Source organism: Cervus canadensis, chromosome X, assembly GCF_019320065.1.
Source record: "Cervus canadensis isolate Bull #8, Minnesota chromosome X, ASM1932006v1, whole genome shotgun sequence".
Lineage (NCBI taxonomy): Eukaryota > Metazoa > Chordata > Mammalia > Artiodactyla > Cervidae > Cervus > Cervus canadensis.
The window spans coordinates 84,418,993-84,444,779 of record NC_057419.1 but is presented as its reverse complement, the minus strand read 5'-3'; the positions used below and the strand labels follow the sequence as shown (position 1 = coordinate 84,444,779).

The following is a 25,787-nucleotide window of genomic DNA, read 5'->3' as shown; positions in this document are numbered from 1 at the left end:
TAGTGGTTGTTACATATTCACATCTTCAAATCAAGTAAAACAAAATTTAATTTGGAGCTCAAAAGTAGGCCTTATTAGTTTAAAAGTGAAAGTCTCTTAGAAGTGCCTGACTCTTTGTGACCCCATGGAGCCCATGGAAGTTTCTAGGCCAGAATACTGGGTAGCCTTTCCCTTCTCTAGGGGATTTTACCAACCAAGGGATCAAACCCAGGTCTCCCGCATTGCAGGTGGACTCTTTACCAGTTGAGTCACAAGAGAAGCCCAATAATTTTGGAGTGGGTAGCCTGTCCCTTCTCCAGGGGATCTTCCTGACCCAGGAACAGAACCAGGGTCTGCATTGCAGGTGGATTCTTTACTAACTGAGCAACCAGGGAAGCCCAAACACAACCAACCCGAAGTAATGGTTAGATAAACTTTTAGAGTTCTTTGACCCCTGTTAACACAGATATAAGAAATAGTGCTGTGCAAGGGGAAGGTATGCTTAAAATTTGTACATTTCCTTGTTTGCAGTTTACATGACTATGTATTTAAAATTTCATCTTGTGTTTAAAGGAGTCAGTTCTATATTTTTTTCTGGAGTCTAAAACTATGCAGAGCAAATGTGATTTAGATTAATTTTCAAAGTAAAATATTCCTTGTGGTTGGAATTTTGTAAGTTTGTTTCAATTATTTCTTGGGTTTATTCTATACTCTTCTTAAATGGGCACAGAGCTTAAATTAGGTGCAGTTTTCAAGGTTGGAATACACTTCTCTTAACCAGTAGGGTAAGCCAACATCACATTACAGTAAGGTTTTCATGAGACACAGCATAAGCACTTAGCACAATTTAAAAATAAATAATAGATAGTAAATTAAGAATTGCATACTTCACAAAAATTTCTGGTGGCTCCTACCAGTTCTGACACAATTCCATCTAACCATATATTTCCTAGATAAATGCACCATACATAACAAGATACCCATTTCAAATATTATAGTATTAGTGTTAACTGTGATCATTCATAGCATTAATATGATCCAGGCCTGCAACCATAACAGTGATCCTGTCATTTAAGCACTGCTGTGGTCCTGAACCATTTTAAATCTATATTCCACTAAAATTATTTTGTAATATGAAGTTTTATCATATAATAGCATCTCAAGACCCAATATTTTGAATTGCTTAACAATGTCAATTGTTTTTCTTCATTAATCTTGAAATTATTCATTTATAATGTATAATAACATTAAATATCCAGGAAAGTATGATCTTTACCAACACAGAAGAAAGAAATGTTTCCAATTTTACTTTTCAAATATAGCCAACTGTGTTTTAACATTTTCTTGAGAATGTGGAATGCTTGACATGAGCCAACATCAACAAATCAAAGGATCTTAGCATTTTAGAGCAAGATATACCCTATATAAAAATCTAATCAATCACCTCACTTGAAAGATGAAGAAATGAAACTAGTAGAATTGAGAAGTTCATTTTCCAAGGTCACACTAGGTAGAAGCTGTGCTGATACTAAGCGACAAGTGTTCTAATGCTGAAATTAAAACACAATACTGGTTGTTTAGAAATTAGCATGAGTCTAATTGTTTTACCTTCATCAGTTCAGTTCAGTTGCTCAGTTGTGACCGACTCTTTGCTACAATATGGACTGCAGCACGCCAGGCTTCCTTGTCCATCACCAACTCCCAGAGCATGCTCAAACTCATGTCCATCACGTCGGTGATGCCATCCAACCATCTCATCCTCTGTCATCACCTTCTCCTCCTGCTTTCAATATTTTCCAGCATCAGCGTCTTTCCCAGTGAGTCAGTTCTTCACATGAGGTGGCCAAAGTATTGGAGTTTCAGCTTCAACATCAGACCTTCCAATGAATATTCAGGACTGATTTCCTTTAGGATTGACTGGTTGGATCTCCTTTCAGGCTAAGGGACTCTCAAGAGTCTTCTCCAACACCACAGTGCAAAAGCATCAGTTCGTCGGTGCTCAGCTTTCTTTATAGTCCAACTCTCACATCCATACATGACTACTGAAAAATCCATAGCTTTGACTAGACAGACATTTGTTGGCAAAATAATGTCTCTGCTTTTTAATATGCTGTCCAGTTTGGTCATAGCTTTTCTTCCAAGGAGCAAATGTCTTTTATTTTCATGGCTGCAGTCACCATCTGCAGTGATTTTGGAGCCCAAAAAAAGAGTGTCTCTCACAATTTCATTGCTTTCCCATCTAGCTACCATGAAGTGATGGGGCCTGATGCCATGATTTTAGTTTTTTGAATGTTGAGTTTTAAGCCAGCTTTTTCACTCTCCTCTTTCACTTTCATCAAGAGGCTCTTCAGTTCCTCTTTGCTTTCTGCCGTAAGGGTGGCGTCATCTGCATATCTGAGGTTATTGATATTTCTCCTGGCAATCTTGATTCCAGCTTGTGCTTTAATTCACCCCAGCATTTCGCACGATGTACTCTGCATATAAGTTAAATAAGCAGGTGACAATATACAGCCTAGATGTACTTCTTTTCCAATTTGGAACCAGTATGCTGTTCCATGTCTGGTTCTAAGTATTGCTTCTTGACCTGCATACAGATTTCTCAGGAGGCAGGTGAGGTGGCCTAGTATTCCCATCTCTTTAAGAATTTTCCAGTTTGCTGTGATCCACACAGTTGAAGACTTTGGTATAGTCAATAAAGCAGAAATAGATTTTTTTTTTTGGAACTCTCTTGCTTTTTCGATGATCCAGTGGATGTTACCAATTTGATCTCTGATTCTTCTGCCTTTTCTAAATCCAACTTGAACATCTGGAAGTTCTCGGTTCACATACTATTGAAGCCTGGCTTGGAGAATTTTGAGCATTACTTTGCTAGTGTGTGAGATAAGTGCAATTGTGCAGTAGTTTGAGCATTCTTTGACATTGCCCTTCTTTGGGATTGGAATGAAAACTGACATTTTCCAGTCCTGTGGCCACTGCTGAGTTTTCCAAATTTGCTGGCATATTGAGTGCAGCACTTTCACAGCATCATCTTTCTGGATTTGAAATAGCTCAACTGGAATTCCATCACCTCCACTAGCTTTGTTCGTAGTGATGTTTCCTAAGGCCCACTTGATTTGGCATTTCGGGATGTCTGCCTCTAGGTGAGTAATCACACAATGGTGGTTATCTGGGTCATGAAGATCTTTTTTGTACAGTTCTTCTGTGTATTCTTGCCACCTCTTCTTAATATCTTCTGCTTCTATCCATCCAATTTCTATACTTTATTGTGTCCATCTTTGCCTGAAATGTTCCTTTGGTATCTCTAATTTTCCTGAGGAGATCTCTAGTTTTTCCCATTCAGTTATTTTCCTCTATTTCTTTGCAAAGATCACTGAGGAAGACTTTCTTATCTCTCCTTGCTATTCTTTGGAACTCTGCATTCAAATGGGTATATCTTTTTTTTTTCTTCGTTACCTTTAGATTCTCTTCTCAGCTGTTTGAAAGGCCTCCTCAGACAATCATTTTGCCTTTTTGTATTTCTTTTTCTTAGGGATGGTTTTGATCACCGCCTCCAGTACAATGTTAGGAACCTCTGTCCATAGTTCTTCAAGCACTCTGTCTATCAGATGTGATCCCTTGAATCTATTTGTCACTTCCACTGTATAATTGTATTGAATTCGATTTAGGTCATATCTGAATGGTCTACTAGTTTTCCCTACTTTCTTCAGTTTAAGTCTGAATTTTACCTTCATGGTTCATATCAATTACCTTACTAAACATAGTAACTGTACTTGTTTAATTTTAGTAATAAATATAGTGACAACTATCAGGACTTGTTTTTCCCAAATGTCTTTCCATTGCAGGAAGATACATAATGAAAATTAACAGCAAGTTTCTTTTTTCATTTACATATAGCACTAGTGCTCTAAAAGATGAATGCAAACTCTCATATCCAATATACTTCATTATTTTATTTATTTAATGAGCTCTAATACTTCACATATCAAACTTTACATATTCATAGTTTGTTTCAAATACATTACCATATTCTATTGCATCTTCTTTAAATTCTGCAATAATTGTGCTATTGACATTTGCATATTTGTGAAGGTAATAGGTTTTTTTTGTTTGTTTGTTTAAGACAGTGAAGAAAAAGTTGGAAAGCCTAAGAAAGCTACTAGTTGTCAAACTACATTTTTCTTCCACTTCTCAACCTGAGATTAATAGTACATTCCATCATTTGTTAATGTCTTATAATTATTGACAAAAATTAAAATTTTGTACACTTTCTGAAGCATTTCATATTTAATCTTTAATAATTGGTATTTTTATAGGCTGTTAATCATGTACTAGCTTTCATACGCAGTGAAATTTCTCTAATTCAAGTCATCTGCCCACTTGCTTTAAGGAACATTGATTGACATTTCTTTACTTCTTAAAAAAGCAATATCCCTAGGGACACTCATCTTTTTAGTATGACTTATAAAGTATTCAGTTTAGTCTCACTATCCTATCGTATCATATATTCCGAAGTACTCCATATTATCCTTGTGATAGCAACAGTAAAGCTTATCACACCATTAACTTTATTTATATGACATTCAGACAAATGCTTTTATTATTTTGTTTGCTTGTTTTTAACATTTATTTATTTTAATTGGAGGCTAATTGCTTTACCATATTGTAGCAGTTTTTGCCATACATTGACATGAATCAGTGATGGGTGTACGTGTGTTCCCCATCCTGAACCCCCCTCCTCCCTCCCTCCCCATCCCATCCCTCAGGGTCATCTCAGTGCACAGTGAGCCCTGAGCACTCTGTCTCATGCATCAAACCTGGATTGGCAATCTATTTCACATATGAAAATATACATGGTTCAATGCTATTCTCTCAAATCATCCCACCCTTGCCTTCTCCCACAGAGACAAATGATTTTAGATGTTAATGTGTACTTCTGCAATTTACATAGTTATGTCAAAGAAATACAGAAGTCTCCTGGATATTGCTAGATTAATCTATTGAAGAAATAATAATTCCTCAAAGATTAGGTGTGTATATATGCAAAGATATGCCTTATTTGGAAGTATGGTCACTTACAAACTGAATTAAGTCTTTATTAAGTGTTTGAAATCTACCCAATCTTATTTCCTCTCTATATCCCGACTCCTCAAGTGTGTGAGAGCAGAATGATATCAGGGTGTCAGGCAGACATGAATCTCAGCCCTAGCTATGTCACATAATAGATCCATGACCCTGAGAAAACTGTTAAACTATTCTAGGTCTTGTTTCTCCATCAGGGAAACAGATAGTAAATAGTACCCACCCCAGAGGATTGTAACAAAGATAAAATTAAATAAATAATGTAAGGAGCTCAGCCTGTCAGATATTTTTGCTTTTTCTAAATCAAGCCATTTCTTACAGTATTCTCTGCTTATAGTGTTGTTTTTCATCTATTGTTCCATTATTTGAATGGCTGCTGCAAATTAAAGATATCACATCATAGTCATCTCTTAAGTCAAAGTCTGCATCTTACCTCTTCTATGATGCCAATATCCAGTTCTGTGTATCTGTGTATGTGTATGCGTATTGATCAACACTAGATAAATTACATATTTTATTCCAGTTCCCCATCTCTGTATCACTCTTCATATATCATTGTTATATGAATCCTCCACAATAGAAAATGAATTTTGAGAGGAAAACATGCACAGGTGTACATGAGACACAGGTGTTTCATTTTGCTGACATATTTTTTGTCAGAGTCAATCCCCCTCCCCAATTTCCCAATAAGGTATTCAAGCAGGGTTGCATCCAGGTTGGGGAGGGGGGCTAATAATTATATGAGGGATACTTTCTAGTGTTTTAGTAATATTACTTTAATAATACTATATTTGTAATTTTACAAAAAATGTATGATCCATGTCACACATTGATAGGAGAGCAACCTACTCTGTAACTTGAAATGAGAGGTGTGCTTTTATTGGTATCAAGGTAAATCATTGTCTGTATCCAATAATTGCTCCTGGTAAAGTTTCCAACTTGTGCTATCATCTTCAAACTTTTCTACTCCATGATAACAAATAATATTGAAAGGGAAATTGTTTTCAGCTAAAAGGTTGTTCTCATTTGACTCTTTTTTAGTACCAGTTAGTTTTATAATTTTGACAAAAATGACATCAACAACAGCAAAAAAAAAAAAAAACTTATTATTTGAAGACATTAGTATTTGTTTTGTTAGATAGTTAGAATAGGAAAAAAGAGTCCAGAATGGTGGTGGCTAAAAAACAAAGAAGGGAAAAGCCCATGAAAATAGAACAAAAGAAAGTTGGGGGACCAGAGTGAGAACCTGAGGTGAGGCAAACAGCCCTCCTGGCTGGCCCAGTTTATATAGGGCAGGCTCAGGGGGCAGGAGAAAAAGAAATATTAAAATTGAGCCACAACTGAGCTGGGGACTTCTCTTTTCTTCACGTCTTTTGGGTTGGCACGACCTCATGCCTCGAGGATGTATTTCCCCTTGCTTGTCAAATAAAATTGAGCTGTAACACTGGCCCATCCATCCCTTCAAAGTTTTGATGCGGTGAGACAGAACTGAGGAGATTATAAACTTCCCCATCAGTTTCCTATTACTACTGTAAATAATTTACTACAGACTTAACTGTTTAAAAAAACACAAATTTATTATTCTGGAGGTCAGAAATCTGAAATGGATCTCATGTGCATAAAATCAAGGATTGCCTTCCTTTCTGGAAACTCTAAGGGAGATCTGTTTCCTTGCCTTTTCCAACTTCTAGAGACCACCCACATTCCTTAAATAATAGTCCTCTAGTAATTTCATAGTCAGCAGGGTTAGGCTGAGTCTTTGCCACACTGCCATCTTTTGTCCTCCCTCTTCTGCCACCTCTTCTACTTTTATTTGTCCTTTTGTTTACATTGGGTTCACCAAGATAATCCAAAATAACCTTTTTTTTTTTTTTTGGCCTCAATGCACAGCATGCAGGATCTTAATTCTCTGACCAGAGATTGTCTCCTTACCCACTGCAATGCAAGCACAGAATCTTAACACTGGACCACCAGGAAAGTTTCTAAACTTCCTATTTAAAGTCAGCTCAAGAGTAAGTTTAACTACATCTGCAACCATAATCTTCTTTAGCCATGTATCCTGACATATTCACATTTATCAGAGATTAGGATGGGGACATCCTTGGGAGGCCATTATTCTGCCTACCACAAGGTTCTTTGGGAAATTACTGAGCTATAATTAGAGTTCATTCATGTAAGTTGATCATTAAATAAATAATATGAGTTACAGTTTCTGGGACAGTGATTCATTCCTTCATTCAATGATTACAATTTTCTCTATTTGCAATAGTTCAATAAAGTTGCTTTGAATACTGAAATAGGCAATACTGAATCATTATTCCTAGGGGAAGATTCTGTGTGAGTGTGTGCATGTACATATATACATATACACACACACACACACACACACACACACACACATATATATCCTTAGGCTTAAAATGTGATAGCTGGACAATAAAGAAGGCAGAGAGCTGAAAAATTGATGCTTTCAAACTGTGGTATTGGAGAAGACTCTTGAGAGTCCTTTGGAAAGCAAAGAGATCAAACCAGTCAATTTTAAAGGAAATCAACCCTGAATACTCCTCAGAAGGACAGATGCTGAAGCTGAAGCTCCAATACTTTGACCACCTGATTTGAACAGATGACTCTTTTGCTATTCCCAGAAAGTAGGCTTCGGTGGGGCGGGTTGGGGGGGGATGAGTGAGGCTTAACACAACTCTGAAGAATTAGCATAGTCAGCTGCTCAGCTGAGCAAAAGGTTTAATGTAAAGTACCATCAGTCGGGAAAGTGGTACCATGCTATTCAGACAGTGTTGCTGTTCCTTTTTTATAACTGTCCTCATTCTGCCAAAAATTCTAAGAATCACTCATTAGCAGCCTTTAAACAACTTGAAGCTGGTACACCCTGCAAATATTACAAGCAAATCTCAAGAAAACTTACCTAAATCAACAACACTTGTAAACACATATCTAATGGTGAATTTCAAAAAGTAAAGCAAATGGTGCCTAAAACAAGTATACTATCTATACAACTGAAAAAGGAAAAGAGAAAGAAAGAATTTAAGATTTCTATACTATTGGGATTCAGTTAAACCATTTTATAAATATTTTGCAATATGAGCAGATCTTTCCAATGCTTAAACTAAAATATTGTAAGAATGCCAAATTTTCCAGAATCTCCATTTTAAAATAAAAAATCAATTTTCAGTAAGAGACAAATTTATTCATAACTATTATTATTACAAAAATTAAAATAAAAATGAAGGCTTAGAAATATACATATTTCTGTTCAAAGAACAGGTGAGAATATTAATTTTTTAAAGCATGCAGGAAATAGTGAAAATAGTTTTAATAATCTGTTGAGTCCACAGGGAAAAACTACTCTACTTTATTTCTAGGAACAGGCATAGTGCCAATGAGAACAGTAATAATAATAGTTATAAGCCAGTCATTTTCCTTACTGAGGCACTCAAAATAAGACAGTTTAAATATGATTATAAATAAAAATTTAACCTTTTTATTACTATAATGAAAAATTGTGAAAATGTTTGATTAAAGCTTTGGAGGTCCAAAGTCTTAACAGAAATAAAGCTATTCCTGATTTTGCCTAACTGGAAATATCTAGCTCCAAGCTTTAGTTTAAATTCCTTTAAAAAATTAACAGTTATACCTTTCTATGTTTCTTATTTTTCTGGAATTTATAAACTATATCGGGGAATGCAATGGCATTCCACTCCAGTACTCTTGCCTGGAAAATCCCATGCATGGATGGAGGAGCCTGGTAGGCTGCAGCCCATGGGGTCGCGAAGAGTCAGACACAACTGAGCGACTTCACTTTCACTTTTCACTTTCACGCACTGGAGAAGGAAATGGCAACCCACTCCAGTGGTCTTGCCTGGAGGATCCCAGGGACAGGGGAGCTTGGTGGGCTGCCATCTATAGGGTGGCACAGAGTCGGACACGACTGAAGCGACTTAGAAGCAGCAGCAGCATGAACTATATGCTAAGGTGGGATTTATGTAACCAGTTTGTTTACACTTGTTTCTTTACCCTTCTTTCCTTCTACCCTTCCTTCTTTATTGCTCTCTTCTTTTTGTTTTTGAAGTATTTATTATGTGGTCAATAAGGATGAGAACTGCTATGGAAGCAATGAGAAATACTTTCTTCCAAATGACACTCGGTATCACATTCTATATTGGTGAAGCTAGAAGGAAATAAATCTCATGAAGTTCACTCTCCTGATTTTGCAGTTAAAGAAGTCAAAGACCATGCAGTGGAAATAATTTCACAAATATCACATGGCGATTCAATAGTAGAATTAAAGCTAGAATGACTATTTCCTTATTTCTACTCAGGTGTTCCTTCAATTGCATAACTGCATTATGCTGTCTTCTATTCATGCAACAAGGATGCACTGACTGCTTAACTATGGTCCAAGAATCACGTGAAAGCTATGGGGAAAAATGCATGGATTTTCTACAAAGTTTACTATGATCATGGGGCTGACTCATCTCAGTACTCAAAGTTTTGAGATTAAGGTTTTAAATGATAGTAATTACTATTTAATTTTAGGTATGTGAAACAACTGCTAATGACTTAAGTCATGTATAAACTCACCAAAGAAAGTGGCATACTAGTGTAATTATTTTCAAACCATAATACCAACTATATGTTGTTGGTGTTCAGTCACTAAATCATGTCTGACTCCCTGGGGCCCCATGGACTGCAGCACATCAGGCACCAGCTATATATGAGTAGCTTTTGTCATGACATGCACAAGCAACAAAAAGATGAGAGCAGTTAATGGCTGTGGAGAGTCCTGAAAAGCTGTCTGGGATAGCTATGAGGAACTCTATGAGGACTAGTAACAATTTTGTCTTGCTCACCTTTATTTCTTTGCACAATTCTCAGCCCATGATAGGTCCTAAAGAGTTTTAATGTTTGAATGATGTGTATGAAAAGGTTTACTAGCAAGATAAATGAAAGACAATGAGCTTATTTCATTGAACATTACTGTTTTAGAAGATAGAGGGAGTTTATGAAATTATTTCTAATATTCCAAGTGAAAAGAGCTTCCTTTATCAAATAAGTCTATTCCTCCCAAGATTTTCAGTCCATACTTCTAACACACTAGATCTAACTTTGCATCTAGGAGACTATTTGACTGCACAGAGAAAGGTTTTTCTGTATTTTTAGTGCCAGAAAATAAAAACTGAGGATCTAGAAATTTTGAGTAAACCCAGATGGGCAGATGTCAATTTTATTGTATTTACGAAATGGCAACCCACTCCAGTACTTGTGCCTGGAAAATCCCATGGACTGAGGAGCCTGGTCGGTTACAGTCCATGGAGCCACAAAGACTCGGACACGAGTGAGTGACTACACTTTCACTGTGTATTCAGATCAGAATATTGTGTTAGCTGGCAGGAAACAAAAATGCCAAATGCCAATAAAATTAGATGATTCATATTGGGTTTTACTGAAATAATATCATTTGAAGATTTTACATGTTTGACAAGGGAAACTTCAGTCCCACAAAGGCTATGGGGCTCCCGTTATATTTCCCTTTTGGTATAATTCTGCTTTTATGATGCTGATCCTTTTCCAACCCTTTTAATATGTCTGTTCCACATTGTGAGCATCAAGGTCCGATCTCAGTAAAATTCAAAAAAGGAACCACTTAATTGATCACAGACCTTACTGGAAAAATTCCCGAACAAATTATAGCTGTGTCCTTTGCTTCCCTTTCTGGGTGATAAACATTGGCTTCTCACTACATTGCACTAGGAATGATTTCTAAGTTTGGCTCATCTTCATTAGATGATGACAATAATGAACAGTTGCTGTAGTCTTTCACTGGTTTTCTCTCAGAGACAGGCAAAATGTTAGAAAAAGGATTCAAGTAAAATGATGCATAACCTTTTTAGATACCATAAACCTGCTGACATTGGAACAATATTTGAGATAGAGGTTAAAAATTTCCTTCTACAGACTTCCTTTCTCTTCATCTTTTACCAGTAAGTTTCTCTAATACCTCCTTTGCTCATTTAGAGAGATAGTTGTAGTTAAAAGGATGGTGCCACAGGTCTTCCAGCTGGATTGATTTCACTGAAGTCTTACTATTATATTATATTATAATATATATATATTATAAAGAATGGAATACCAACAAGAGGGAACTCATGCTTTCCCACAGCCTCTAATGTACTATCCACTATGTACTATCCACTATGTCTTTGTACACAAATGCTTAATACAGTGGAAAGAGTCATGGGCTACAGTGGATATACCTGAAACATGGACTTCTTTTTACTAAATGTTTGGTTTGGGAAAATTGATAATACTGAAGTTCCATTTACTCATTTGTAAAATGAGAAGGTTGATAGTTACTCTCATGAATTTTTGTGAGGATTAAATCATATTTTTTAAATGTCATTGAAATTTGTTCAATTCTTCCAAGTTTGTTTTATGGTTCTGTTTGAATTTGTTTTGAAGAACCAGAATGACCTTGGAACAGATACATTATTTAAGTTGAAGAAACTTAAAATATGCTTGAAGAAAGTAAAGTTTGCTCAAAGGAAAAAAAGAAATCTCTAAAGCAATATATAGTCTGAGCCACTTTCTGAAAGTTTCACTGTTACTTTTCTTCAAGACATTTTTTTTTTCACACTATGGCATTGAGGTGCCATAGAGGGGAATACGATTTGTTCATTCAAATAGAAATCCCGTACAAAATATTTTCTCAGAATCTTGCTTCTCAGAGATGAGTTCAAGAACCATCTGTTTTCAGGGATGCTGAGGTACCTTTTTACAATACAGCTTCTTGTGCATGACCTCTGACCTACCAAATCTATGTGTTGTCAAGATTTTCAGGTGATTTTCTGAATTCTAAAACTTTGAGACTACCTATTCTAAGGAAATAAAATGGCTAGTTATTATATCATTTCAGTTTAGGCCTCTATGAGGAGATTTAGGTAAAAACAATAAAAAGCATTTCAAGGATCTTTGAATTTGGAGTCCAGCATTGTATGAGGAAGAAAATAATCCCACCTTAGAGTTACTATCAAGAATGAAAGTATTGCCATGCATATATATCAAACAATTTGGCTCTGCCTCAATTTTGGTATTGATTTTTAACTTATAAGATCTATGTCCTTTCAGTACATAGATACAGAAACACAATTGGGAAAAGCTGTTAACATGAATTGGTTCAGTGGCTGTGATGTTATATCACAAATTAGCTTTTAATTGCAGAGTAAATTCCAGGAGTCATGTATGGATATGAGAGTAGGACCATAAAGAAGGCTGAGTGCCAAAGAATTGATGCTTTTGAACTGTGGTATTGGAGAAGACTCCTGAGAGTCCCTTGGACTGCAAGGAGATCAAACCAGTCCATCCTAAAAGAAATCAATCCTGAATATTCATTAGAAGGGCAGATGTTGAAGCTGAAGCTCCAATACTTTGGCCACCTGATGCAAACAGCTGACTCTTTAGAAAAGACCCTGATGCTGGGAAAGATTGAAGGCAGGAGGAGAAGGGGATGATAGAGGACGAGATGGTTGGATGGCATCACTGACTCAATGGACATGAGTTTGAGTAAGCTCCGGGAGATGGTGAAGGATAGGGAAGCCTGACATGCTGCAGTCCATGGGGTTGCAAAGAGTCAAACATGACTGAACAACAACAACAACCAGAGTAAATAGAATTAAGAATATTGCAATACTATTATGAAAGAAAACTAAGAAAGGAGGAAATAAAAGCAATTTTTCTAAATACAGAAAAGAAAACAATGATTTTAGTTGGAATTAACACCCTTCTAGAACTAACACCCCCAAAAAGATGCCCTTTTCATTATAGGGGACTGGAATGCAAAAATAGGAAGTCAAGAAACACCTGGAGTAACAGGCAAATTTGGACTTAGAGTACAGAATGAAGCAGGGCAAAGGCTAATAGAGCTTTGCCAAGAGAACGCACTGGTCATAGCAAACACCCTCTTCCAACAATACAAGAGAAGACTCTACACATGGACATCACCAGATGGTCGACACCAAAATCAGATTGATTATATTCTTTGCAGCCAAAGATGGAGAAGCTCTATATAGTCAGCAAAAACAAGATCGGGAGCTGACTGTGGCTCAGATCATGAACTCCTTATTGCCAAATTCAGACTTAAATTGAATAAAGTAGGGAAAACCACTAGACCATTCAGGTATGACCTAAATCAAATCCCTTATGACGATACAGTGGAAGTGGGAAATAGCTTTAAGGGAATAGATATGATAGACAGACTGCCTGATGAACTATGGATGGAGGTTTGTGACATTGTACAAGAGACAGGAATCAAGACTATACTCAAGTAAAAGAAATGCAGAAAAGCAAAATGACTGTCTGAAGAGGCCTTACAAATAGCTGTTTAAAGAAAGGAAGTGAAAAGAAAAGGAACGATATACACATTTGAATGCAGAGTTCCAAAGAGTAGCAAGGAGAGATAAGAAAGCCTTCCTCAGAGATCAATGCAAAGAAACAGAGGAAAACAATAGAATGGGAAAGACTAGAAATCTCTTCAAGAAAATTAGAGATACCAAGGGAACATTTCATGCAAAGATGGGCTCAATAAAGGACTGAAATGGTAGGGACCTAAAAGAAGCAGAAGATATTAAGAAGAGGTGGCAAGAATACACAGAAGAACTATACAAAAAAGATCTTCACAGCCTAGATAATCATTATGGTGTGATCACTCACATAGAGCCAGACATTCTGGAATGTGAAGTCAAGTGGGGCTTAGGAACACTATGAACAAAGCTAGTGGAGGAGATGGAATTCCAGTTGAGCTATTTCAAATCCTGAAAGATGATACTGTGAAAGTACTACACTCAATATGCCAGCAAATTTGGAAAACTCAGCATTGGCCACAGGATTGGAAAAAGTCAGTTTTCATTCCAATCCCAAACAAAGGCAATCCCAAAGAATGTTCAAACTACTGCACAATTGCACTCATCTGACACACTAGTAAAGTAATTCTTAAAATTCTCCAAGTCAGGCTTCAGCAATACTTGAACCATGAACTTCAATATGTTCAAGCTGGTTTTAGAAAAGGCAGAGGAACCAGAGATCAAATTGGCAACATCCACTGGATCATTGAAAAAACAAGAGAGTTCCAGAAAAACATCTATTTCTGCTTTATTGACTATGCCAAAGCCTTTGACTATGTGGATCACTATAAACTATGGAAAATTCTGAAAGAGATAGGAAAGCAGACCACCTGACCTGCCTCTTGAGAAACCTGTATGCAGGTCAGGAAGCAACAGTTAGACCTGGACATGGAACAACAGACTGGTTCCAAATAGGAAAAGGAGTTTGTCAAGGCTGTATATTGTCACCCTGCATATTAAATTTCTATGCAGAGTACATCATGAGAAATGCTGGGCTGGAAGAAGCACAAGCTGGAATCAAGATTTCCGGGAGAAATATCAATAACCTCAGATATGCAGATGACACCACTCTCATGGCAGAAAGTGAAGAGGAACTAAAGAGCCTCTTGATGAAAGTGAAAGAGTGGAGTGAAAAAGTTAGCTTAAAGCTCAACATTCAGAAAACTAAGATCATAGCATCTGGTCCCATCACTTCATGGCAAATAGATGGGGAAACAGTGGAAACAGTGGCTGACTTAATTTATCTGGGCCCCAAAATCACTGCAGATGCTGGCTGCATCCACTGAATTAAAAGACACTTACTCCTTGGAAGGAAAGTTATGACCAATGTAGATAGCATATTAAAAAGCAGAGACATTACTTTGCCAACAAAGGTCCGTCTAATCAAGGCTATGGTTTTTCCAGTGGTCATGTATGGATGTGAGAGTTGGACTGTGAAGAAAGCTGAGCGCCGAAGAATTGATGCTTTTGAACTGTGGTGTTGGAGAAGATTCTTGAGAGCCTCTTGGACTGCAAGGAGATCCAACCAGTCCATCCTAAAGGAGATCAGTCCTGGGTGTTCATCGGAAGGACTGATGTTGAAGCTGAAACTCCAATACTTTGGCAACCTCATGCGAGGAGCTACTCATTTCAAAAGACCCTGCATGTATACTATCTATGGTGAAACAGATCACCAGCCCAGGTGGGATGCATGAGACAAGTGCTCCGGCCTGGTGCACTGGGAAGACCCAGAGGAATCGGGTGGAGAGGGAGGTGGGATGGGGGATCGGGATGGGGAATAAGTGTAAATCTATGGCTGATTCATATCAATGTATGACAAAACCCACTGAAATGTTGTGAAGTAATTAGCCTCCAACTAATAAAAAAATTAAAAAAAAAAAAAAAAAAAAGACCCTGATGCTGGGAAAGATTGAGGGCAGGAGGAGAAGGGGTTGACAGAGGATGAGATGGTTGGATCACATCATGGACTCAATGGACATGGGTTTGGGTGGACTCCGGGAGTTGGTGATGGACAGGGAGGCCTGGCGTGCTGTGGTTCATGGGGTTGCAAGGAGTTGGACACGACTGAGTGACTGAACTGAACTGAACACCCTTCAAATAAATATATGAAATATTACTTGTGAAATTAATTATTGGGTAGGAAAAATTCTCAGAAGAGCATTATATGGAAGCAGTATTGATTATTTAGAAATGAAATGGATTCTCTATTGCATTTTGTCCATCCCTGATTTATGTCTCTATAACATCAGTTGCAGAAAAAGAGATGTTTTCCAATAAGCTAAATTGCTTGGACAATAGGGGAATAAGTAGAATCATTTCTACATAAATACCTACAGATAGTGGAAAATCAGGATTAAAACACACCAAGAAAGATAATTCTGTTATAAGATACACTAACATATTTAAGTTTTTTTTCTTAAACTAGATCATTATGTACAGTAGGAAACATGGATGTTTGTTTTTCTTCTTCAGTTTTAGACATATATAAGTTCAGTTAAATTTCCTAAAAATACCAAAATTTTCCTAGCACAAGCTTTACTTTATATCTGAAGCTGAGCTATGTGTCTTAATATGGCCTCATTATAACTTTATTTATTGAAATACAGAATAATTGCCATCATTTCTGTACTTTTCCAATGTCTCAGTTTGCTTTTAAAATATCTCACATTACAGAAATGTCACAATCAATTGCTAACAAGAGAAAAAGTTTGATAGAAAATAGCACTATGACAAAAAGAAATCAAAGAGATAGATGTTTCTTGTTGTGGATCCAGCAACTACCTGAATAAAAATTATGCTTTTATCATGTTCCCCAGAGAATTCTTATTCAGATTTTTACAGATCATGCTTTGAGAAACATATCTAATGGAAATAAAGCTGCTTTCAATGAGAAGATCAGAATGACATCATAAGAAATAAATGAACCCAGTGAGCATCAAGTTGTATTGTATTACATATACATAATGCACTTGTAAATAGCACCATAACAAACACGTTTATAGCTTTTGCCTCAGTTGGATTGATCTATGTTACTCTCACCTTCTACAGTTCCAAAATAGGTACACTCTTCCAGCACTTTATTCATCCAGCTGCAAACAACTCCCACCATTCCTGAAACATCTTGATTAACAGTCCCATCACCAGTGAGTCTACCTACCTCACCTGGGCTCATATTATATCTAAAAAAAACTGACCTTCCAGAAAATAACCATCAGATACTTACTGATGTCACAATTTGTCTTGATATGTTTACACAGACAAGTCTATTCCCCTCCATCACCTCAGGGTTCCTCTGTGACTGCTCTGCAGACACTTGGAAAATAAAAAGTGGCTAAGGTAGATGAAACATGGTTATATAGCCTATCTTATTATTACGCTTTCTGTCAGTTGGCTTTCTGTGTTCCACTCATTATTAGATATGGAATGATCAATGTCTGCCTCATTTTCAGCATTGGTTTAAAGGAAAAGAAGCAGGGTACACATTTTTCTTTAAGAAGTACATTGCCACTTTTCCTGGTAACAATGGGCAGTGTATCTGATCCTATTTTATCACTCCTGCATGGCTTAAATTTTAGTTCTGAAAAATTTCTGATAATTTATTTTATATCAATGGCTATATCTTGAAGAGCCAATACATATTTGATCCCTGAAAATGTATAATAACTGGACTTTGCAAGTTAGATAAACTATTATTGATAGGCATATCTGACATATTAAAAGACAATTCTTCACAACACTCTAACATCTCTAGATTGAATCTTTGTAGACACTATAAATTTGTTTTTTTAAACTATATGAGTAAGAAATTGATTTTAATGGAAGTGTGGAGATTTAAATATCTATCATTTTAATGTGCCTTTAGGGGCTTCATGACTGAATAGATAAATGGTGGTTAAAGTAAGCAAAACTTTTGTAATGCTAAGAAAAGAAAACTAGTTTGATTCACAGCAGTGGCCAGTTTGTAATAGTAACTGTACCAATTAGCATCAGAAAAACAGCTCCTCTTCCATGGGGTAACGACTGATACAAATAATCACAGGGATAATATTAAATGATATTGAGTCTAGCTTTCCCTGATGTCTCAGTGGTAAGGAATCGCCTGCAATGCAGGAGGTGCAGGAGATGTGGGTTTGGTCCATGGGTTGGGAAGATTCTCTGGAGGAGGGCATGGCAACTGACTCCAGTATTCTTGCCTGGAGGATCCCATGGGCAGAGGATCCTGGTGGGCTACAGACCATAGGGTACAAAGAGTTGAAAATGACTAAGGTGACTTAAAGTGAAGAGGAACTAAAAATCCTATAGATGAACATGAAAGAGGAGAGTAAAAAAGCTGGCTTAAAACCCAACATTCAAAAAACTAAGATCATGGCATCTGGTCCCATCACTTCATGGCAAACAGATGGGGAACAATAGAAACAGTGAAACAGTCTTGATTTTGGGGGGCTCCAAATCACCACAGATGGTGACTGCAGCCATAGAATTTAAAGATGTTTGCTCCTTGGAAGAAAAGCTATGACCAACCTTGACAGCATATTAAAAAGCAAAGACATTACCTTGCCAACAAAGGTCCATCTAGTCAAAGCTATGGTTTTTCCAGTAGTCACGTATGGATGTGAGAGTTGGACCATAAAGAAGGCTGAGTGCCAAATAATTGATGTTTTTGAATTGTGGTGTTGGAGAAGACTCTTGAGAGTCCCTTGGACTGCAAGATTAAACCAGTCAATTCTAAAGGAAATCAGTCCTAAATCCTCATTCGAAGGACTGATGCTGAAGCTGAAGCTCCAATAATTTGGCCACCTGATGTGAAGAACTGACTGATTGGAAAAGACCCTGATTCTGGGAAAGATTGAAGGCACAAGGAGAAAGGGACGACAGAGGATAAGATGGCTGGACGTAATCAGTTTGAGTGGGCTCTGGGAGTTGGTGATGGACAGGAAAGCCTGGCTTGCTGCATGGGGTCAAACAGTTGGACACAACTGAGTGACTGAACTGACTTTTTGTTCAAAAATAAAATTCCAAATCTGCTGTCAATAGATGCTTCTTAATGTGGTCTTTTTCTAAGAGACACATAGTAATAAAATGGTCCTTCAATGAGTATACTAATATGTGTCAAGTGGTAGTGAAAATCAAGGTTAAATAAAGGAACCTAGTTCAAATTTTATTCAGGCATATTTATTCATTGCCAATATATCCCAGTAGGTCCATTTCCTTGTTATAGAGATTCTCTTCTAGGAAAAGTTAAAGTTATGAGACTACTTTAAAACTTTCTCTTTACCTTTTCTGTAATAGGAAATGCAAGGCTTTGGGGATACCAGTTAAGAGCTCTTGCTAGCCAGATATTGGGTATTTTCTATCTTTGCAATGCAAATACTCTTATACTTTTACATTTTGAATTTCTCTTGAGCAACTGGTTTCCTGTAAACATTTTGTTTTGTTTTCCATTTCAAAGGCAAATAAGTCACATTGAGCTTACTTTTTAATCCCAAGTACTTTTCTCTTGAACTGGAGGAGTAACAATGACCACATTAAACTAAGGTATAAATGTCTTACTGATGAGGCTTTGAATGATGAAGTAAAAATTTTCATATGAAGTATCTCACTGAACTCCCACAAAATCCTGTGAGTTGGGCACATGCCATCCCCATAGGCCACTTTAACAGATGAAGTGACTAAAAAGTTTACACAGTCAGGATATGACAAGGACACTGATCTTGTCCATTCCTTATAAAGAGCACTGTTTTACTTCTGGGTCCAAAACAATTATAAACAGATAAAGTTAAGCCAAATTTACAACTTGTATATGGTTTAGGAACTAATGAGGCATTTATATAAGCTCTCGACACACTTCAAATCATCCTCATAACAATGTTAAATGTTGAAAGGTTCAGTTCAGTTCAGTTCAGTTCAGTCGCTCAGTCGTGTCCAACTCATTGCAACCCCATGAATCACAGCACACCAGGCCTCCCTGTCCATCACCAACTCAAACTCATGTCCATCAAGTCGGTGATGCCATCCAGCCATCTCATCATCTGTCGTACCCTTCTCCTCCTGCCCCCAGTCCCTCCCAGCATCAGGGTATTTTCCAATGAGTCAACTCTTCCCATGAGGTGGCCAAAGTATTGGAGTTTCAGTTTCAACAACAGTCCTTCCAATGAACACCCAGGACTGACCTCCTTTAGGATGGACGGGTTGGATCTCCTTGCAGTCCAAGGGACTCTCAAGAGTCTTCTCCAACACCACAGTTCAAAAGCATCAATTCTTCGGCACTCATCTTTCTTCACAGTCCAACTCTCACATCCATATATGACCACTGGAAAAACCATAGCCTTGACCAGACGGGCCTTGGTTGGCAAAGTAAAGTCTCTTCTTTTTAATGTTATCTATGTTGGTCATAACTTTCCTTCCAAGGAGCAAGCATCTTTTAATTTAATGGCTGCAATCACCATCTGCAGTGATTTTGGAGCCCAAAAAAAGTCTGACACTATTTCCACTGTTTCCCCATCTATTTGCCATGAGGTGATGGGACCAGATGCTATGATCTCAGTTTTCTGAATGTTGAGTTTTAAGCCAACTTTTTCACTCTCCTCTTTCACTTTCAAGAGACTCTTTAGTTCCTCTTCACTTTCTGCCATGAGAGTGGTGTCATCTGCATCTCTGAGGTTATTGATACTTCTCCCGGCAATCTTGATTCCAGCTTGTGCTTCTTCCAGCCCAGCATTTCTCATGATGTGCTCTGCATATTAGTTAAATAAGCAGGGTGACCCTTGATGTGCTCCTTTTCCTATTTGGAACCAGTCTGTTGTTCCATGTCCAGTTCTAACTGTTGCTTCCTGACCTGCATATAGGTTTTGCAAGAGGCAGGTCAAGTGGTCTGATATTCCCATCTCTTTCAGAATTTTCCACAGTTTATTGTGATCCACACAGTCAAAGGCTTTGGCATAGTCAATAAAGCAGAAATAGATGTTTTTCTGGAACTCTCTTGATTTTTCGATGATCCAGTGGATGTTGGCAATTTGATCTCTGGTTGAAGTTTTTAATTAAATGGTTGTCTATGAAGTAGAATCAGGAGCATGGGTCTAGGTTCTACTAAGTATGAGTTCTGTGAACTTGGCCAAGTTTCATACTATTTCTGAGCCTTCATTTTGTCATTTGCAAAATGGGAATAGCAGCATCAACCTCAACTAATCTGAAAATCTAAATGACAATGACTTAGTAAGCACAGATGAAAATGCTTAGCATGAAACTTAAAAGGTATCAAACACTCATTTCAATGTTAGCTGGGCCTCCTGCCACTTATCTGAAAAATTATTGCCACAAAAATGCGAGTTAGTCAAACCTCTTAAGGTTTTGTCATTTTCAGAACATCCCTGACCATGCCATACTATGAAATTTTTAATAATTACAGACATATTGGTCACTAATTATGAATCACCATTAAGAAGAATACAAAATGCTATGAATCTGATATGAAGCCAATTTTGTAGCTATTTTTAAAAATAATAGGTTGACTTCTGGGGTTTATTATCATACCATTGCCTGTTGAGTTAACATAGTTTGTGGCCCTATGACTCCTCATGCACTTAAAGCATGTGTTCAATATGCCAATAAAACATAAATTGTCTTCTGCTAACCTAATAAATAACACACTCAGGAGTTCTGAGAAACATCTGAAATGTATTAAAGCTGTTTCTAATAACTTTCTAGATTCAGATTACAACTCAAACATGATTGGTGTTGTAATTAAAATTAGCACACATGAAATAAATTCTGTGAATAAAAATAGATTTACCACTCAATGAACATATATTAATAAAATAAATATTCACAGATCTTTCTTTTCACAGTAGAAAAATATTTCTGCATCTAATTTCAGCAGTAAAAATAAAATATTTTTTTTTTGACTTTAATTCAGTAAGTTCACAGTAAATAAGAAAAATTTCTTACTTCATAAAGCTTTGACAGAGAGTACACTAGAGAGCCTAAATAGAGAGGAGAAAGCTAGAATTTTTTGGGAAATAATATTTTTAAAGAATCAAAATTATAAATATAATGGAGTTCAAATACATTACAGGTAGATATAATCTGCAAATTTATTTTTTAACATAGTGTTTGCTATGGTTTAGAAAGAAAAAAAACTAAATTCAGTAAAATATAGACAAATCTATACCTATTAGGTTGACTGAAATTTTGAGGAATGTGTTTGTCTGGGAGTTTAGTTTCTACTCTATTTCAGTAGCCTTAATATAAACCTAGAACTGAATTGAGAGAGAGAATGAATGATTCATAACTGGGCTATACATATAATACTGTTTTCTGCACAGTTCTTTTTCCCCTCCAAATTTAATATCTTCACCATGATTTTTGTTCTTCTGTGATTTATAATATATTAAAGAAGGAAATTAATCAATGAAGAGTTAAAAATCAGCACACATTTATATATCTTTTCTAAAACAAATCATTTTCATGACTAGTATTCCTCATTCCAACAAAACTCACATATAACTATAATTTAATAAATGGTCCCTTGTAAGAATATTTCCCATTTTTCCTGCAATAATCAACAATTTTCAAAAATATTGTGACCACCAGTTTTTATAATTATGTGAAATCTACATTCCACACACCATGAGTCAATTCATACTATGTAAACAAGCAGGTTTACAAGGCAGGAGAAATGGAAGATGGGATATTCATTCTAACTGCTTTGTGCTACTAAAGAGTTTAACAATGACATGAGGGACAAATTGGGAAGAATGAAAACAGGATTTTACTACTTTGTTACTCCTCAGTGTGTCAGTGTTGGTTTTCACTGGAGCTGGAGGGAGAGACTAAAGTAGAGTGCTTTATATGATAGCTTAATTGAAAGTGTTCAGAATAGAGTTTACATTTTTTAAAGTGTTTGTATGAGTATCTTAACAGATTTATTGCTCTTTCCAATCTTGCAAGATGGCGGATGAAAAGGCTGAGAAGCCAGATACTAAGAAGAAAAAACCTGAAGCCAAGAAGGTTAATGCTGGCAACATGGCTCAAAAGGTGAAAATGATGAAGAAACTTTAGAAGGGGAAGCCCCACTGCAGCCGAAACCCTGTCCTGGTCAGAGGAATTGGCAGATATTCCCGATCAGCCATGTATTCCAGAAAGGCCCTGTACAAGAGAAGTATTCAGCAGCTAAATCCAAGGTCAAAAGAAAAAGAAAGTTGGGGTTCTTTCTACTGTCACAAAACCAGTTGGTGGCGACAAGAACGGTGGTACCCTTATGGTCAAACTCCGCAAAATGCCTAGGTATTACCCTACTGAAGACGTGCCTCGGAAACTGTTGAGTCACAGCAAGAAACCCTTCAATAAGCACGTGAGGAAGCTGCGCGCCAGGATCACTCCTGGGACTGTTCTGATCATCCTCAAGGGGCGCCACAGAGGCAAAAGGGTCGTTTTCCTGAAACAGCTGGGCAGTGGCTTGCTACTTGTGACTGGGCCTCTGTTCCCTCAATCGAGTTCCTCTGCGTAGAACACACGAGAAATTTGTCATTGCCACCTCCACCAAAATCACTATCAGTGGTGTGAAAATCCCAGAACATCTCACTGACACTTACTTCAAGAAGAAGAAGCTGCATAAGCCCAAACACCAGGAGGGTGAGATCTTCACACACAGAGAGAGAAATATGAGATCACAGGGCAGCTCAAGGTTGATCAGAAAGCTGTGGACTCACAAATTCTGCGAAGAATCAAAGCTGTCCCTCAGCTCCAGGGCTACCTCCGCTCTGTGTTTGCTCTCACAAATGGAATTTATCCTCACAAAGTAGTATTCTGAACTTCTTGCAAAGAACCTAATTAAATAACTTGTCCATTTCAAAAAGAAAAAAAAAAAAACAGATTTATTGAGGTATAATAAAAAGGCTATAAAGTTCACACTTTTATATGTGTAATTTATTTATTTATTTTTAAAATTTCAACACTATCAAACATGGTCTTTTGGTTATTCACTTGAATGCTCAGAGTTATTTATCCAGACTCTAACTTCTTATCATGTTTTAATATCCTTTAACTTTAAAAATTCCCACCCTAACATTTGTCTGACGCTTTGGGGATTGTTGAGACCAACAACAACCAGAAAACATTGTACACTCTTAAGATTGAAGTCCCATACATCCTCACACCTTCCCATATTGCTAGAAAAAAAATGCAAATTTGCATAGTTTCATTATATTGTTACTGACAGTAAAAAGAAAAAATAGGATATCAACTGCATGTATTCATATGTCTCAACAGTTGATATTTTGTTCCTAACCATATATAATAAATAATTGATTAACATATAGTACATTTTCATCAGCTTGGAATTTAGAACATATTATGTTGGAAATCCTTCCTGGGTCATTTATCATGATATAATCATAAAAAATCATAACCAGAGAATGTGCTAATCATCGGACAATTGCACTCATCTTCCATGCTAGTAAAGTGAAAGTGAAAGTTGCTCAGTCGTGTCCAACTCTTTGGACCCATGAACTGTACAGTCCATGGAATTCTCCAGACCAGAACACTGGAGTGAGTAGCCATTCCCTTCTTCAGGGGATCTTCCCAACCCAGGGATCGAACTCAGATCTCCCACATTGCAGGCAGGTTATTTACCAACTGAGCCACTAAGGAAGCCCGAGGATACTGGAGTGGGTAGCCTATCCCTTCTCCAGTGGATCTTCCCAACCCAGGAATCATACCAGGGTCTCCTGCATTGCAGGTGGATTCTTTACCAGCTGAAGCCCTCCGTCTGACCTACCCTGACCCCATGCTAGTAAGGTCATGCTTAAAATCTTGCATGCTAGGCTTCAACATTATGCGAAAAAATAGCTTCCAGATGTCCAAGCTGGGTTTAGCAAAGGAAGAGGAACTAGAGATCAAATTGACAACATTCACTGGATTATAGAGTAAGCAAGGGAATGTCAGAAAAAATATCTACCTCTGTTTTATTAACTACACCAAAGTCTTTGACTGTGTGGATCATGACAAACTATGGAAAGCTCTTAGAGAGATGAGAATACCAGTCCATCTTACCTGTCTCCTGAGAAATCTGTATTTGGGTCAAGAAGCAACAGTTAGAACCCAGTATGGAATAACTGATTGGTTCAAAATTGACAAAGGAGTACAACAGGGCTGTCTGATGTCACCCTGTTTGTTTAATCTATAAACTGAACACATCATGAGAAATGCCAGGCTGAATGAGTTACAGGCTGGAATCAAGATAGGCAGAAGAAACAACAACCACCACAGATATGTGGATGATATCACTCTAATGGCAGAAAGTGAAGAGGAACTAAAGAACCTCTTGATGATGGTGAAGGAGGAGAGTGAAAGAGCTGACTTAAGATTAAATATTAAAAAAAAGAAAAAAAAGAAAAAAACTAAGATCAAGGCAGCCAGCCCCAATACTGCATGGAAAATAGAAGGGGAAAAGGTGGAAGTAGTGACAGATTTACTTTTCTTGGGCTCCAAAATCACTACGGAAGGTGACTGCAGCCATGAAATCAGAAGACGATTGTTTCTTGGCAGTAAAGTGATGACAAACCTAGACAGTGTGTTGAAAAGTAATTCTATATTTTGCATCTGATTGTCTGTCTTTGCATCCAACCATTTATCCCTCCATTCATCTATCCTTCAGCCTATGAGTTAGTTCTATTGAACTAATCTCCATGCTATAGAAATTAGTATGAATAAACTCTTGAACATTTATTGTGTAAAAAAGAAAAAGAATATCATCTAATGGTGTTGAAACAGAGGAAAGGGGACCATCATGTTATGAAGTTCATTAAAAAAATATTTCTTGAATTAGATTAGAATGTAAACCAGCAAACTTGGTACAATATGGTGTTACATTGGGTTCCAGTGCAATTTGAGCCAGAAATTACAAGGAAATTATAATTAACTTACAACATGCAGTGGAACATTTATTTTCATTCAAAATATTATTTGCTTATCATACTTAGTAGGTATGCTCCTAAGTACTGTATATATAAAGACAGATGTGTAAAAGCCTTACACGTGCAGGATTTATAACCTACTTTCCTGGTATTTAGGTTAAATACTCTTTTATGGAAAGCAAAGTACTATTATTAAAAACTCCATTTAAAAACATGAGGAAACTGAGGCTCAGAACTGTCCATTGACTTGTCCCAGATCACACAACTAGAAAGCTTCAAGGAGCAAGAATTCAGACCCAAACAGTCTAGCTCCAGAGTCCGTACTTCCACAAAAATGGGCTCTGTGTATACAGTGTTTTCTATAGTGAATACTTAATAAGTAAAGAAAGCATTAGAACATAAT

At 37.0% G+C, this 25,787-nt stretch overlaps 1 protein-coding gene and 1 pseudogene across 2 annotated transcripts in view; one reads left to right on the top strand and one right to left on the bottom strand.

Moving 5' to 3' along the window:
- Positions 1-25,787, bottom strand: part of PCDH11X (protocadherin 11 X-linked) — a 985,621-nt gene that overhangs the window by 656,426 nt on the left and 303,408 nt on the right. The window lies entirely within an intron of this gene.
- LOC122434889 lies at positions 22,419-23,325 on the top strand (annotated as a pseudogene).